At 41.5% G+C, this 16,557-nt stretch overlaps 1 long non-coding RNA gene across 2 annotated transcripts; it reads left to right on the top strand.

Annotated features, from left to right (window-relative positions):
- Positions 1-4,345: 4,345 nt before the first annotated feature.
- On the top strand, positions 4,346-6,552 carry LOC125965510 (uncharacterized). Of its 2 annotated transcripts, XR_007479473.1 has the most exons (4): positions 4,346-4,627; positions 4,810-4,877; positions 5,938-6,107; positions 6,437-6,552. It is a non-coding gene; the product is annotated as an uncharacterized LOC125965510 (long non-coding RNA). The 2 variants fall into 2 exon arrangements; XR_007479474.1 differs by lacking the exon at positions 4,810-4,877.
- The last annotated feature ends 10,005 nt before the right edge of the window (positions 6,553-16,557 follow it).

The raw sequence follows: 16,557 nt of genomic DNA, 5'->3' as shown, positions 1-16,557 counted from the left end.
AATGAGAATGCCATTGTCCTTCCATTACTCTGGTATAAAAGTGTTGTCTTAAGTTGGTTGCTGCTTTCCATGAGTTCTCTCATTCAATTTTAGGCTCCATGCTTTAACCAGAGTATACATGAGGTAGGGCACGAAAGCCTTCTTTTGCAAAGCGTTGTCACGAATGGGTCAGCCCAGTGTCAAACTGGCTCCAGGGAGAAAGATGGACATAGACTGGTTCCATCAATGAGTGCTAGAAGCATACATTAAAACTCTCCGTTATTAATCTGTTTGTAAAATATTTTTTCAAGAAGTTGTGTATCACAAAATACAATATAACATTCATATCAAGTGATATAGGGATTGCTTTAAGCAAAACTAGTTGTACTCTGTATAATGAGTACTGCAGTAAAAATACATATTCATTTCCTGATCACAAATTATAGCAATTTAAGCCATATTCCCTCTAGCTGTAGTATTTGGAGGGGAAAATGTATGTGCGAGCCTCCTCCCCCTTGAACAGAGATGCACTCTTCTCTGGAAGGAAGCCTCTCTGCATGCCGTGTTGCATGGGGCTGGTTTATCTCCAAGGCTTTCTCATCAGAGCTTTGGGGGTGGAGGCAAGGCCATCATCTGAAACACCACCAAGGGAGTACTGCAGTGATCCCAGCACAGCAGGAAATTAGTCTGATTTTGAAATGCGAGTCTGTACAAATTCTCTTGAAACATGTTACCCTGAATACATCATTTCAGCCCTGAGTTGAAAGGACAGACAAATCCAGACTGTTCTGATTTTCTTAAGTGAGAAAGATCATTCTTTTGGTATTGTTGAAACTATATTGGTGACATGATGGTGGGTTTCAAATCGAAGGATTTCTAGGATCACTCCAGAGTTAGGGGAGCAGTGAGGAACACTGAATCTTTTTCTTTTTACCAGGGGAGCAAATAAATGCAGTGGCCTCTATCTGTGACCACTGTGCCTTCTGGCCATGACCTCTGAGGATATGGAAAATCCTTGAATCTTCATGATTGTTAACACGAGAGGTGTTCAAAGCTTGTCTTCCTGGTCACCAGAGGTTCCCATTCACCTGGGGTCCTAGAGGGGTCTGTCCCCTGCTTTTCTCTCCCCAGCTCTGTGAGGAACTCTGCTAAGCATGTGACACATGTTTGCTCTGTAGCTTCTCTCCTGAGCTTTAGCACAGGGCCTGGTACATAGTGCTGATAAATACGTGCTAACTGGGTGAGGTTAGGACTATTCCTTCTTTGCTGTACAGAGGAGTGGTCAGACCCACAAGGTTATGTCACTTCTAGGGAACCTGTTTAGTTCTAGAGCCCTAGGTCCCATATCCTCCGCTCTGCTGCCTCTAGCAGATTCTCTCATGTGGCTCTCATGTGTCCTGGAAGTAGTTTTCGGGATAAGACTTAGAATGCCGAGAATTTGAAGTGATTCAGAACACACTGAATTTCATAACAGCTATTGCCCCATTACTATCAGCAGCTTGGGGTTGTGAGCAGTTCAATGCTCTGAGTTGAAATTCAACCTGAGAAGTGAGGTTTCTGAGAGTCGTAGTGTATACTTAGAATACCTGTTTGCCCAGGAGAGTTAGCATCTTTACTCTATAGGGAACCAAGAGATGAACTAGGTGTGAACTAGCCTCCTTGCCACAATTTGTCCCCAAACTGCCTCGAGAATTATTTCTAAAATGTGGGTCTTTGCCTGTTGTCCACAGTGTAAACTCCAAACTCTAAAGCGTGGCTAAGAGTGTTCTGGAATGAATCATGTGGTCGACATTTCTACATCCATCCCATTTCTCCCCCTTAGTGTAGCAGCCACATGGTTTACAAAGACTGGCTGTCCAGTTTCAAAAGTGGCCCTGGTTAGTCTAAGCCAAAAGGAGGACCTCATACCTGCTATCACAGTGATTGGTTGAGATGTCCCAGACCTAAGTCAATTGGCCCACGTCCTTCTCTAGCCATAGAGATTGGTTCTGGTGTGGGTTGGTCATCGTAAAGCCCAGGACTCTTGTTGGATGGTCTCAGAAGCAGGCTTTCTTTCTTCCTTAGATGTTACTTGGGAAGCATGTAACCTTGGTAGTTGGCATCTGCTCTGTGACCATGAGGGGCATCTAGTGTTAGGATGAATAAAATAACTACAAAAGAGAGAGGGGTAGAAATGTAAAGGAACAAAAAACTCCTTGCTGATATGACTGAGTCACATTCCCTGCATGTATCAATAATTTAGCCTTAAAACATTACTGTTCATTCTCTGTGAATTTTCACATATGGCCTCCTCTGCCCTCACTATCCTACTTCCCTTTCTGTGTTGTAAAATTCTACTCATCCTACAAAATCCACCTCAGCATCACCTCCTCTGAAATTCTCCTGCCCTCTTCCAGTCTGTCCCAGAAGGACTTAATGGCTCCCTTCTTAGTGTTCCTCAAGCATAACTTATGTAGCTATATTAGAGCAATTTAAACACACTTACCAATAGTAACTTAGCAGCTCATATGGATTTTTCTGCCAGGCAGTGTGCTTGGTAGGTATTATCTTGTTTAACCTTTACAGTCATCTTATGATATTATATTAATACCCTCATTTTAAATATAAAGAAACAGTTTAGAGAGGTAAAGGAACTTATCAAAGTGTCCACAGCTCATAAGAGCAGGGAGCAGGGAATCTAATTCCAGAAATTGTGCTCTTAACCTCCCCACAGTATTCTCTTCCCTGATAATCAGTTCTTGGAAGCCGAACACTGTCTTTCATTCAGGGATGCCTGAATGTTCTAGGCGCTCAGGAAATACTAGCAGGATAAGTGGTTGGATGGATAGATGGATGGATGGATACATTTAATCCCTTCACATCACAGATGAGGAAACCAGGTCTCAGATGGTGTAAGTGGCGTGTGTGGTAGGCTTAAGCACAGATGAGCATTGGACTTTTTCTATAACATCTTGTCATCTTTGGAAGAAAATTATTATTTCCTCTAAAAGAAACTCCCCAAACCAAGAGGATAAAAATAAAATCCAAAGATGCTTGGACTTCTCTCTCATCCTGGAACCAGTATATGTTCCACTTAGCTGAGTCCTGAATGAAGACTTTCTTGGCCCTCTCTCCAGAATCCAGGTTGTATCTTCTTTTGTTAACTCTCTTTAAATTGTTACTGACACCTAAACTAATTTAGGGTAAAAAGAGAGTAGACCCAAATCTCATTCAAGTTCTGGCTTGGGAAGCCTATTTATACCTATGTAAACATCAGGTTTTGAAAGAGGAAGGGGAGCTTGAGCACAAAAATTAAAAGAAAAAAAAAACATTGAAAATAAGAAATAGAATCACATGTCATCCTGATTAGCCAGCCGTGGAGTAAAAATTCTACACTTCTGTCATGTTGCACCATGCAAGAGAAAACTGTGGCATTAGTTTAATTACATAAATTTATGAGATGAAAGGAACAACTTTTATAATCATTCAGACAAAATTCCTATTCAGATTGCTGTGCAATATCTCTATCTAGTTTTTATTTAAGTGTTTATTAAAGCGATTCGTTTTTCAAAAACCCTCAAACCTACCTGTATTTTAATGCCTTGAGGGACACTTTTTAATTTCCCTTCTCTAATTTCTTTAAACACATGTCCTCATCAAATGCCCATGTTCCACAAGCCTGGCAACCCGTGTACATTTAATACCTGCTCTCAACGCTTACTGGTGCCATTGAATCACTAAGAGAAGGAGCAGCAGAAAGTCCTCCAGAAGGAAGTGATTTTCTAGGGGTTGCCCCACATCCTGAGTGATGCTAATTCTTCTTCATCCTCATCATAGCTTATTGACCACCTACTCGGTTCCAGCATTGCGTTTACAAGGCAGTTTCCATCAGTCGTCTCTAAGCTTCCTGGACCAGATATGAGCTCTTTCTAAGGGAAATTGCCCCACTCCCAGCCCTGCTGCGCAGGGGACCGTGTTTGAGGTCACAGGACTTGGCTTCACCCTTAACCCCGTCATGGTTGATTCCAAGCCAAGGCTGAGAGCCTGACGTAAGGACAACTAACCCGTGGAGACTGGGATTTGTGTGTCCTAATTAAAAATATTAATTTAGCCAATAACATTCTCTTGGGAATTTAATCTAAGCACAGAAAGGCTCTACCTATTTCAGTGGGAACTGAAGCAGAAAGGATAGAATATTGAACCAAGATTCTTAGCTTGGGGTTCATGAACTCATTTAGATATGTGAAATTTTGGATTTATGTGTATAAATGGTATGAACTGCTTTACAGATTTAAGGTGCAAGATCATATCTCTTATTTACTGATTAACTGCTCTGTTACTCATATATCTCCTTGGCTGAAGTTTCACTATCATCCTCTTAAGGTTCCCTCACCTCCTGAGTAATCCAAGAACCCCAAGGTTGCCCAGTCCTAAAGGGCTCTGTCCAGGTCTCACACCCAAGTCGGCAGAACTCTGGACACTGGTCAGTCCACTGCTACTGATGCTCGTCACGGCCATGAAGTCTTGGTGAACCCAGTACCCACGGGAAACAGCAGACACCATTGCTGTCCTGCTGTGATGACACCCATGTAGTTCCTGGAGGGGAACCTGAGCAGAATCTTAGAGCCAAGCTCTCACCCTCGGGGCTCTGCCATCACCAGAGGGCTAGGTCAGTGGGCTGTCTTCGTATCTGTGAGGGGACCCATACACCTGGGTAAGGGCCTCAGAACACAAAGTATCCTGTTCTACCCGCTCTGTCCCCACCACAGGGGTACATGTCCTATACCTACCTGTTCAGGTGAAGCTAAAAGTAATAACAAGGTCTTCTCTCCCACCCATTCTTTTTCTAAGAAAGACAAATCTTCATGAATCCAAGATGTGTTTCTGATATCTCTTTCACTGACACAGGGAGGAAAAAGGTAAAAAAAAAAACAAAAACAAATTTTAATATTTAGTGAAGCATTTTACTACCTGTGCATTTATCTGAGAAGAGGGTCCCTAGGTCCGATCAGATTTGCAATGGTATTCTTGCTTCAGAAATAGATGAGACAGAGAGACAGAAGAACCACCACTGTAGAGAGAGGGCTCTGAGCACCCTGGGGGCCCTGTGGAGCCAGCCTCTGGGAGACAGTCTGACAGGCTCCTCTGTCAGTGAGAGGTGCCAGCCTGGTAAAGGGTCACCTGGTAAAGGGTTTAGGCTTTGGAGCCACAGAGCCTCTGTGGCAACTACTCAAATAGCCATAGACGAGACGCAAACAGTAGTGTGGGCATGTTCTGATAAAATTCTTTTCACAAAACTGTGACAGATGGGGTTTGGCTCACGGGCCTGAGTTTGCTGACCCCCTGATCTATATCTTGATGTGGGTGGTAGTTACATGGGTGTGTGTAGAAATGCACTGAGCCACACACTTATATTTTAGGTACTTTATTGTATGTCAATTATAGCTCAGTATTTTAAAAAAAAAGAAAGAAGAAGAAATCCATTAGAAGGTTAAGCCAAAAGAAAACAGAAGTAGAGTTCCATGGGCTCTGGCTAGGAAGGTCCTGGAATAAACCAGAATCTGGGATCCAGACCAGTCAGAGCTTCTGCTCTCGGGTGTTGGGAGACTCTGCGCATAGCTTCGTATCAGCTGCATGGCCCTCTCTTGATTTGAGCCAGCGGCACTGCACATCGGTTCTTTGCTGCAAAGAAGCCTTCCCAGGACACCCCATCACCATCTGTTGGCCAGGTGTAACCACGGCGCTGGATCTGATGAAACAGCCTCCTCAGGTTGAATAACTGGTCCCAGATCACACAACTCACAGACGTGCCTGGATTCACACCTCAGTCCTTAAAACTTTAAAACTGTGTACGTCTTTAAAACTCTCTGGAAACAAGTCCCTCTTCCCCTGGGTGGTTATAATAGAGCTGCGTTTCCTAGGACTCAATTCAGCCTCACCTCAGAGTGGCTGTCTGCACTTTTCATTCTCATATTCCAGTTCATCAGCAATTGTTTGTTCTTCGTGCTCAACTTGACAGGAGATGGAGAAAAGCACACAGCCAAGGTCAGAGAGCGGCAGACTCTCTCCTCCATTAAGTGTCTTCATCTTTAAACAGCACCTGATCAAAAAATCGCCTGAACCTTTTCTCTCAGTAGCCAGCCAGCCAGGTGAGTGTCCTCTGTGAACTGTGTCCTCCCCTGTCTTTAAGCCTGGGCTTCCTTCACCCAATATCACTGGTCCTAGAGTGAGGACACAAGAAAGAAAAGGGATTCCACCATTAGCTATGACCCTGAGGGTTTTCCAAAAGCTGTCTATTAGGCAAAGTGAAAGAGGGAGAGAAGCTTTTTCTGGGCACTTTAGGTCTCAAGAACACCACCTACTTGAATCAGAAGCAGGAGGTTTGTTGTTTTGGTTTTGTGTTAAATTGTCTCTATAATTTCAAGGGCTCAACCTGTGTCAAGAAATGTATTTTGTACCTTTTTATTTTGCACCTAAGCCGTGAGAAAGGCCTGCAAGTGGCAGGAAGGATGCTTGAGAGCAGCACACACCTGGGTCTCTCTGTCATACTCAGCCAGGAGAGAGTGAGCCCTGCAGATTGTCAACTTCCCAGGTAGGACATTCTCAGATCCCTGCCTCACCTCACTCCATGTTAGTTTCCTATTACCACTAGCTTAATGCTTTAAAACAACACAAATTTATTTTCTTACAGTTTTAGAGTGCAACATGGGTCTCACTGGACTGGGCTAACATCCAGATGTTGGCAGAGCTACCTTCCTTTCTAGAGAATCTGTTTCCTTACACTTTCTGGCTTCTAGAGGCTGCCTGCATTCCTTGGCTTCTGGCTCCTTCCTCCGTCTTCAAAGTCAGCAATGTTGCATCTCGCTGTACTTTTCTTCCATAATCACATCTTCCTCTGACTGACTTTCCTGCCTCCCTCTGCCCCTTTTAATGACCCTGTGATTACCCTGGGCTCATATGGATAATACAGGATAATAACCAATTCACAACTTTAATTACATCTGCAACCTAATTCCCTTTGCCAGTAGCCTAACATAGTCACAGGATCCACAAATTAGGACAAAGATATCCTTGGAGGCCATCATTCTGCCTGCCATCCCTCCCCCATACCCCTCTCTGTGAGTATGCATGGCATACTCATTTTCCCTGAACGTATGCACCTGGGTACATGGTTGTGCGTTTCCTGCCTATTTCTGAATCAAGATTGACTAAAACATTTGCTTATTATCACTCAAAGAACAAAACACTGCCAGTGTTTAAGGGGTTCAGCATTACCACATTGCTTTTATTAGAGCAAGCCACCTACTCCCTTTGTCTGTGGTCCATCTCACAGTATCTTCTTGTGTCTCACCTAGAACCCTGGTTTTACCAACCACAAATTGTCCCGAAACACATTTAAGAATTTGTTCAAATCCTGTACCTGAATGTATGGTTCACTAGAGGGGAATGTGTAAAGCACATATGAAAGATTAAAATTGCTTACCAAGAGCAATTAATGTAGCTCATTCTGTGCAAATAACAAGTTAGATCACTTGCTGTTATCTCTAATGACTGTTGGAGAATTTGCTGACTACCTACAGGTGTACAGAGCTACACACATTTCTCTCTCTAGTCCAGGAGGCATTCTATCATGGTTTAGATTTGAGATGAGTGATTTACACAAAAAAAATCATAAGTAAATGGATAGGTCAACATGTGCGAGCACCCGTAGCATATTGAGCAAGTTAGTGAAGTGATTAAGAGTAAGCATTTAAACTCAAACTGCCTGGGTTCAACTTTTAGCTCTTTCCCTTGCTAGCTGTGTGCCTTAAGCAAGTTTATTTACTTACCTCTCTGTGCTTCACTTTTCTCCTCTGTATAATGAAGATAGTAATAATGCCTATCTCACAGGGTTGTTGTAAAAATGAAATTAGTTAATACATCTAAAATGCTTAGACCCATGTTTGACCCATAGTAATTGCTCAGCGCATGTTAATTCTTACTAGGCTCCGCATCATTATTGTTATTGCTACGTGACAGACACTGGAAGGCTCACTTGGTTCAGTCTCCTATCCTCCATGAGCTTATCATCTCCAGGAAGGAACAGATGAATAGGTAGGGAGGAAAGAGTCAAGGGAGGAAAGAGGGGCATAAAAATAGGAATGAGAAACAGGGAAGGTTTCTTAGAAGCAGCAGCATTTAAGGTGAGACTTTAAGAAAACTAAAAACTTAACCCGAGTAGCTGGAGCTGGTGGTGGAGTTGCGAGTGTTGCAGGAATTGGGCACAAGATCTAGAGACCAAGCTGAATGCTGTAGGTGAGTTCCTGCCATGAGGACCAGTACTGCTATTGTTATGGCCACGTGACCCAAAGGAAGCCCCTGCAGTGGCAGCTGCCTCTTCCGTTTCTTCCTTCCTCATGGTTCCTTACCTTCTCTTTGCCTTTTTTCTGTCTTCTCCTTTTGTAAAGCCTTCCCCCAACAGCACTCTCATGTGGGACAGGTTGATGGCCCCTGGTTTAGATACACTGTCTTCGAGGTGGGGGTGTGCCCGGGCCATGTGTGTCATCCTCCTGGTCTGGGGTCGCTATGATTCCAGGTTTTAGTGAGGAGACCACCAGACTCATCTCTCTTTGTCATGTGGTTTCCTGGAGAACAGATCTGAACCATCAGTGACACAGAGGCTGTGCTGGTCCATCTCCCATGCTTACCATAGTCCTGAGACCATTTGTCCCAGATTTTTAATAAGAATGAAAGTCCACGAGTCCTGGAAACTGGGGCCTCAGCTTACAAGTAGAGAGCATGTAAGAGAATTTCAGGAGAATTGTATTGATAGATGGCACTAGCATTTCTCTGTTCTTGCTGATGAAGAGCACAACGCCACTGCTTTCCCATTTCTGCTCCAGTTTTAATCTGGCTCTGGCCATTTACTGGGTTGGGGCTGTCTGGAGGTCTGGAAGCAGATGAGGTGGAATCTCGTTTCCACCACTTGTATAGGTTGAACAAATCATAGCCAGTTATGTAAACCCTCAGAGTCTCCCTCTTCTCATCTGGAAAATAAGGATGAAATACTGCTCTCAGAGCATTGTGAAGAGGATCAAATGGGGTGAATTTAAAGCCTGAGTCCAGTGCACAGTGGTGGTGGAGTCCTGTCCTTCAGGATATCTGCCCTTCCTTCTGCCCTTCTTTCTCCCCCTCCCTCTCTTCACCACTAGCAGAGCCCTCTCAGCTGAGCTAGGGCTCACGTTTCCTGCTTTCTGTTAGGCTGCAGCTTTCTGATCTCTGCCTGGGACAATCTTGCTTAGAGAGTGTTTGTAAAATTGGAAAACCACTGAGCAGTGAGCATAGCACTACAGCACAGGACTTTGAGCCCAAAAATCTCTGTGAGTTTGGTCAAGCAGTTATACTCCTCAATCTTCTCTTCTCTAAATTAGGAGAGGACCCAACTCACAATATTTTTGTGAAGATTAAAGTGATGTCGTGTGAAAGCTCCGTGTGCACTGTATTGTTATTGCCATCATCACTGATAACCACTGGCTGGTTTCCAGACATTGTTGAGGAAATAGTACTTCACAACTGCTTCACCCCTGGAGGCACCTATGAATGTGAAGCAGCTCTATCAGAAATCCACATCCTCTGATGCTCCAGACCAGAACGGTCTACTGTAGTAGCGCCTCCCCACCCCCACCCAGCCATGTGTAATGTGGCCACATAAATGTAAAACTGAATTTAATTTAAAATATACTTCCTTGAGGGCGGACAGCAGAAACAAGAAGAACTACAATTCTGTAGCCTGTGGAAGGAAAACCACATTCACAGAAAGATAGACAAAACAAAAAGCCAGAGGACTTTGTACCAGATGAAGGAACAAGGTAAAACCCCAGAAAAACAACTAAATGACAATGAGATAGGCAACCTTCCAGAAAAAGAATTCAGAATAAAGATACTGAAGATGATCCAGCACCTAGGAAAAAGAATGGAGGCAAAGATTGAGAAGATGCAAGAAATGTTTAACAAAGACCTAGAAGAATTAAAGAACAAACACCTAGAAGAATTAAAGAAGAAACAAACAGAGATGAACAATACAATAACTGAAATGAAAACTACACTAGAAGGAATCAATAGCAGAATAACTGAGGCAGAAGAACGGATAAGTGACCTGGAAGACAGAATGGTGGAATTCACTGCTGCCGAACAGAATAAAGAAAAAAGAATGAAAAGAAACGAAGACAGCCTAAGAGACTTCTGGGATAACATTAAACGCAACAACATTTGCATTATGGGGGTCCCAGAAGGAGAAGAGAGAGAGAAAGGACCCGAGAAAATATTTGAAGAGATTATAGTCGAAAACTTCCCTAACATGGGAAAGGAAATAGCCACCCAAGTCCCATAGAGAGTCCCATACAGGATAAACCCAAGGAGAAACACACTGAGACACATAACTCAAATTGGCAAAAATTAAAGACAAAGAAAAATTATTGAAAGCAGCAAGGGAAAAAAAACAAATAACATACAAGGGAACTCCCATAAGGATAACAGCTGATTTCTCAGCAGAAACTCTACAAGCCAGAAGGGAGTGGCATGATATACTTAAAATGATGAAAGGGAAGAACCTACAACCAAGTTTACTCTGGCCGGCAAGGATCTCATTCAGCATCTGTGGAGAAATCAAAAGCTTTACAGACAATCAAAAGCTAAGAGAATTCAGCACCACCAAACCAGCTTTACAACAAATGCTAAAGGAACTTCTCTAAGTGGGAAACACAAGAGAAGTAAAGGACCTACAAAAACAAACCCAAAACAATTAATGAAATGGTAATAGGAACATGCATATCCATAATTATCTTAAACGTGAATGGATTAAATGCTCAAACCAAAAGACACAGGCTCGCTGAATGGATACAAAAATGAGACCCATATATATGCTGTCTACCAGAGACCCAATTCAGACCTAGGGACACATACAACTGAAAGTGAGGGGATGGAAAAAGATATTCCATGCAAATGGAAATCAAAAGAAAGCAGGAGTAGCAATACTCATATCAGATAAAATAGACTTTAAAATAAAGAATGTTACAAGAGACAAGGAAGGACGCTACATAATGATCAAGGGAGCAATCCAAGAAGCAGATATAACAGTTATAAATATATATGCACCCAACATAGGAGCACCTCAATACATAAGGAAACTACTAACAGTTATAAAAGAGGAACTCCACAGTAACACGATAATAGTGGGGAAATTTAACACCTCACTTACACCAATGGACAGATCATCCAGAAAGAAAATTAATAAGGAAACACAAGCTTTAAATGACACAAGAGACCAGATAGAATGAATTGATATTTATAGGACATTCCATCCAAAAGCAGCAGATTACACTTTCTTCTCAAGTGCACATGGAACATTCTCCAGGATAGATCACATCCTTGGTCACAAATCAAGCCTCAGTAAATTTAAGAAAATTGAAATCATATCAAACATCTTTTCTGACCAAAACGCTATGAGATTAGAAATCAATTACAGGGAAAAAATATGTTAAAAACACAAACACATGGAAGCTAAACAATACGTTACTAAATAACCAAGAGATCACTGAAGAAATCAAAGAGGAAATCAAAGTTTGCCTAGAGACAAATGACAATGAAAACACGATGATCCAAAACCTATGGGATGCAGCAAAAGCAGTTCTAAGAGGGAAGGTTATAGCAATACAAGCCTACCTCAAGAAACAAGAAGAATCTCAAATAAACAATCTAACCTTACACCTAAAGGAACTAGAGAAAGAAGAACAAACAAAACCCAAAGTTAGTAGAAGGAAAGAAATCATAAAGATCAGAGCACAAATAAATGAAATAGAAACAAAGAAAACAATAGCAAAGATCAATAAAACTAAAAGCTGGTTCTTTGAGAAGATAAACAAAATTGGTAAACCTTTAGCCAGACTCATCAAGAAAAAAATGGTGAGGACTCAAATCAATAAAATTAGAAATGAAAAAGGAGAAGTTACAACGGACCCAGCAGAAATACAAAGCATCCTAATAGACTACTGCAAGCAACTCTATGCCAATAAAATGGACAACCTGGAAGAAATGGACAAATTCTTAGAAAGGTATAACCTTCCAAGACTGAACCAGGAAGAAATAGAAAATATGAACAGACCAATCACAAGTAATGAAATTGAAACTGTGATGAAAAATCTTCCAACAAACAAAAGTCCAGGACCAGATGTCTTCACAGGTGAAATCTGTCAAACATTTAGAGAAGACCTAACACACATCCTTCTCAAACTCTTCCAAAAATTTGCGGAGGAAGGAAAACTCCCAAACTCATTCTACGAGGCCACGTCACCCTGATACCAAAACCAAACAAAGATACTACAAAAGAAGAAAATTACAGACCAATATCACTGATGAATACAGATGCAAAAATCCTCAACAAAATACTAGCAAACAGAATCCAACAACACATTAAAAGCATCATAGGGGGCTTCCCTGGTGGCGCGGTTGTTGAGGGTCCACCTACCGATGCAGGGGACGCGGGAAGATCCCATATGCTGCGGAGCGGCTGGGCCCGTGAGCCATGGCCACTGAGCCTGCACGTCCGGAGCCTGTGCTCCACAACGGGAGAGGCCACAATGGTGAGAGGCCCACGTACTGCAAAAAAAAAAGCATCATAAACCACAATCAAGTGGGATTTATCCCAGGGATGCAAGGATTATTCAGTATACACAAATCAATCAATGTGTTACACCATATTAACAAATTGAGGAATAAAAACCATATGATCATCTCAATAGATGCAGAAAAGTTTTTGGCAAAATTCACACCCATTTATGATAAAATCTCTCCAGAAAGTGGGCACAGAGGGAACCTACCTCAACATAGTAAAGGCCATATATGACCAACCCACAGCAAACATCATTCTCGATGGTGGAAAACTGAAAGCATTTCCTCTAAGATCAGGAACAAGACAAGGATGTCCACTCTTGCCACCATTTTTCAACATAGTTTTAGAAGTCCTAGCTATGACAATCAGAGAAGAAAAAGAAATAAAAGGAATACAAATTGGAAAAGAAGAAATAAAACTGTCACTTTTTGCAGATGACATGATACTCTACATAGATACTGTTCCTATTTACAAATGACATGATACTATGCATAGATAATCCTAAAGATGCCACCAGAAAACTACTAGAGCTAATCAGTGAATTTGGTAAAGTTGCAGGATACAAAATTAATGCACAGAAATCTCTTGCATTCCTATGCACTAACAACTAAAGATCAGAAAGAGAAATTAAGGATACGATCACATTCACCACTGCAACAAAAAGAATAAAATACATAGGAATAAACCTACCTAAGGAGGTAAAAGACCTGTACTCAGGAAACCATAAGACAGTGATGAAAGAAAGGTGATGCAAACAGATGGAGAGATATACCATGTTCTTGGATTGGAAGAATCAATATTGTGAAAATGACTATACTACCCAAAGAAATCTACAGATTCAGTGCAATCCCTATCAAATTACCAATGGCATTTTTTTATGGAAGTAGAACAAAAAAAATCTTAAAATTTGTATGGAGACACAAAAGACCCCGAATAGCTCAAGCAATCTTGAGGGAAAAAAACGTACCTGGCAGAATCATGCTCCCTGACTTCAGACTGTACTACACAGCTACAGTAATCAACACAGTATGGTACTGGCACAAAAACAGACATATAGATCAATGGAACAGGATAGAAAGCCCAGAGATAAAGCCATGCACCTATGGTCAACTAATCTATGACAAAGGAAGCAAGGGTATACAATGGAGAAAAGACAGTCTATTCAGTAAGTGGTGCCGGGAAAACTGGACAGCTACATGTAAAAGAATGAAATTAGAACACTCCCTAACACCATACACAAAAATAAACTCAAAGTGGATTAGAGACCTAAATGTAAGGCCGGACACTATAAAACTCTTAGACGGAAACATAGGAAGAACACTCTTTGACATAAATCATAGCAAGATCTTTTATGATCCACCCACTAGAGTAATGCAACTAAAACCAAAAATAAACAAATGGGACCTAATGAAACTTCAAAGCTTTTGCACAGCAAAGGAAACCATAAACAAGATGAAAAGACGACCCTCAGAATGGGAGAAAATATTTGCAAACGAATAGACGGACAAAGGATTAATCTCCAAAATATATAAACAGCTCATGCAGCTCAATATTAAAAAAACAAACAACCCAATCCAAAAATGGGCAGAAGACCTAAATAGACATTTCTCCAAAGAAGACATACAGATGGCCAAGAAGCACATGAAAAGCTGCTCAACATCACTAATTATTAGAGAAATGCAAATCAGAACTACAATGAGGTATCACCTCACACCAGTTAGAATGGGCATCATCAGAAAATCTACAAACAACCAATGCTGGAGAGGGTGTGAAGAAAAGGGAACCCTCTTGCACTGTTGGTGGGAATGTAAACTGATACAGCCACTATGGAGGTTCCTTAAAAAACTAAAACTAGAATTACCATATGACCCAGCAATCCCACTACTGGGCATATACCCAGAGAAAACTGTAATTCAGAAAGACACATGCACCCCAGTGTTCATTGCAGCACTATTTACAATAGCCAGGTTATGGAAGTAACCTAAATGCCCATCAACAGATGAATGGATAAAGCAGATGTGGTACATATATACAATGGAATATTACTCAGCCATAAAAAGGAACAAAACTGGGTCATTTGTAGAGACGTGGATGGATCTAGAGACTGTCATATAGAGTGAAGTAAGTCAGAAAGAGAAAAACAAATATCGTATATTAACGCATATATGTGGAACCTAGAAAAATGATACAGATGAACCAGTTTGCAGGGCAGAAATAGAGACACAGATGTAGAGAACAAACGTATGGACACCAAGCGGGGAAAGTGGCGGAGTGGGTGGTGGTGGTTGGATGTTTTGGGAGATTGGGATTGACATATATACACTAATATGTATAAAATAGATAACTAATAAGATCCTGCTGTAGAAAAAATAAATTAAATTAAATTTTAAAAAAAGAAATAGCCCACTCAGATAAAAAGAACAGATGAAGTTAAGAGGAAACATTACTAAACAAAATATTTTACCTAAGTCACTGTATCTCATAAAAATTACAAAGTTGGGACATAGTGAGAGTAACATATCTTGTTTTTTCCTCTTAAAAAACACCAGTTCAGGGGGTCTTCCATGGTGGCACAGTGGATAAGACTCCATGCTACCAATGCAGGGTGCCCGGGTTTGACCCCTGGTCAGGAAACTGGAGATCCCACATGTATGCCACAACTAAGGAGCCCACGTGCCACACCTAAGGCGCCGGCGAGCTGCAACTAAGGAGCCTGTGAGCCACAGCTAAGACTCAGCGCAACCAAATAAATAAATAAATAAATAAATAAAACAAAACCAGTTCAAGCCCACCCCCCAAATAAAAGTATATATATGTATATACTTCCTTAGTCACACTAGCCACTTTTCACTGGCTCATAGGTACTTATGGCTGGTGGCTACTGTATTGTTCGGTGCAAATATAGAACATTTTCATCATCGAGAAAGTTCTGCTGACAGCGCCAGACTAAAATATAAGTCCCCTTCCCCATCTCTTTGAAGAGTTCCAGGAACCGCTAAAGTGAAATTTGAGGATGCCATAGAGCCCACAGAACGTATCTTTTAAGTTAATCATCCTAAATACACTCTTCAGACTTACTATTGATAAAAGGACACAGAAAGGATCATTGTTGCTCTGAAAATAGTAGTTAGAATTACGGAGACTCTTGACCTAGGGGAATGCACATTAATTATTACATACATGCCCTTTCTGGGATACTCCTCAGGAATTTGGCACGGTGAGTTGGTGTCATAGAAAATTATTAGGTTTAAAGCAGAGATCCTGCAGAAACCAAGATGTAACTTTTTTGGGGAAAACAATCACGTTAACCAACATCCCAGAAGCTGACACAGGGGAGAAGGTAATTGGCCAGCTCTTAGAGAAGTTATCAGAAGATAGCAGGAGATTTGCTACAGCCTGTCTGCATAACTCTAGGACCCCGAGAGGAACTGGGCAATTACCGTGTGTCACCACAGAGCCTCCTTGAGAAGGAAAGGGCAGGCGTCAAGTCAGATGCAATAACCAGCGTTACTTGCCCTGGTAGATTGGGTTTGAAATGTCTCCCTGGTGAGTGTGCTCTCTGCTGGAATTTCCTTCTGTGGGCAGGTGAGGTTGAGGACTGGAAGAAAACCACCGTGGTTCAGTGCGGTTTCCCACTAGAAAGGTCCCGGGGCAGAACAATGAGTCCAGTTTAAGTTTGTTGGTTTTTAAAAATGTCTGTTGTTGTTACCTTATTGTCCTTGCTTGTACTATAGATGGTAATGAAGAAAATGGAAGTAGGCAGTCTTCTGTGATGTAACACTGTTACAAAGATTCACTGAGGGACCTGTGATAAGCTCTGGCCCTGAGTATGGCATGTGCTAAACACTTACAGAAATGTTAGCTTGACTAATGAACAGTATACATATTTATTAGTAGTCAACATTAATATTTCTTAGTAATTTTATAAATATTACTAACATTTAATGCTATGA

The sequence above is a fragment of the Orcinus orca genome, chromosome 10 (assembly GCF_937001465.1).
Source record: "Orcinus orca chromosome 10, mOrcOrc1.1, whole genome shotgun sequence".
Taxonomy (NCBI): Eukaryota; Metazoa; Chordata; class Mammalia; order Artiodactyla; family Delphinidae; genus Orcinus; species Orcinus orca.
Note: the sequence above shows the minus strand (reverse complement) of the source record. Positions and strands in the feature narration are given on the sequence as shown.